The sequence below is a fragment of the Syngnathus floridae genome, unplaced genomic scaffold (assembly GCF_059516105.1).
Source record: "Syngnathus floridae isolate MCC-2025c unplaced genomic scaffold, RoL_Sflo_1.0 HiC_scaffold_264, whole genome shotgun sequence".
NCBI classification, from domain to species: Eukaryota; Metazoa; Chordata; class Actinopteri; order Syngnathiformes; family Syngnathidae; genus Syngnathus; species Syngnathus floridae.
This window is the reverse complement of record NW_028284234.1, coordinates 32,869-34,033: the sequence shown is the minus strand read 5'-3', so window position 1 is coordinate 34,033 and position 1,165 is coordinate 32,869. Positions and strand designations below refer to the sequence as shown.

At 60.7% G+C, this 1,165-nt stretch overlaps 1 pseudogene; it reads right to left on the bottom strand.

Annotated features, from left to right (window-relative positions):
• On the bottom strand, window positions 1-900 carry LOC148377281 (18S ribosomal RNA; annotated as a pseudogene; the record flags this gene model as incomplete).
• Window positions 901-1,165: the final 265 nt, after the last annotated feature.

The window sequence follows — 1,165 nt, the reverse complement described above, 5'->3', positions numbered from 1 at the left end:
GGGGTCCTATTCCATCATTCCTAGCTGCGGTATGCAAGGCGGCGCTGGCCTGCTTTGAACACTCTAATTTTTTCAAAGTAAACGCTTCGGGCCCCGGGCGGGACACCCAGTTAAGGGCATCCCGGGGGCGGACCGAGAGGCAGGGGCTGGGACAGACGGATGCACGCCTCGCGGCGGACCGTCAGCTCGCGTCCCGAGGTCCAACTACGAGCTTTTTAACTGCAGCAACTTTAAGATACGCTATTGGAGCTGGAATTACCGCGGCTGCTGGCACCAGACTTGCCCTCCAATGGGTTCTCGCCCAAGGGTTTGGACTGTGCTCATTCCAATTACAGGGCCTCGAAAGAGTCCTGTATTGTTATTTTTCGTCACTACCTCCCCGTGTCGGGAGTGGGTAATTTGCGCGCCTGCTGCCTTCCTTGGATGTGGTAGCCGTTTCTCAGGCTCCCTCTCCGGAATCGAACCCTGATTCCCCGTTACCCGTTGTCACCATGGTAGGCGCAGAAAGTACCATCGAAAGTTGATAGGGCAGACATTCGAATGAGACGTCGCCGCCGCGGAGGGCCGGCGATCGGCTGGAAGTTATCTAGGGTCACCAAGGGAGGCCGGGCCGGACGCGCGGAGGGCCGCGGCGCGAGCGCCGCGACCCCTTGGCCCGCGCGCCCGGGCACCGCGTGGGTTTTGGGTCTGATAAATGCGCGCGTCCCCGGAGGTCGGCGCTCGTTTGCATGTATTAGCTCTAGAATTGCCACAGTTATCCAAGTAACAGTGGAGCGATCAAAGGAACCATAACTGATTTAATGAGCCATTCGCAGTTTCGCTGTACGGGCCGTGTGCACTTAGACTTGCATGGCTTAATCTTTGAGACAAGCATATGCTACTGGCAGGATCAACCAGGTAGGGGGGCGGTGGGCTGACGCAATTGCCATGCGTAGTTCACCTTGCTCGGCCGAGCGGGGGTCTGCCACGTTCTCCGTTCGCCGACCGCGACAGCGGGGGCATGGTGCCACTGCACAAAGTCTTCGCGAGCCTGGCGGGTGGGGACGCCCTCCGGCCGGCACGGGTCCAAACGGCCTCTGCCTATACCTTCGCCGTAACGAGAGGAGCCGGGCCGCGCTCCGTAAGCGTCTCCGCGGGGAGCAGGTCGCGTCCCGTCGCTGCCTCC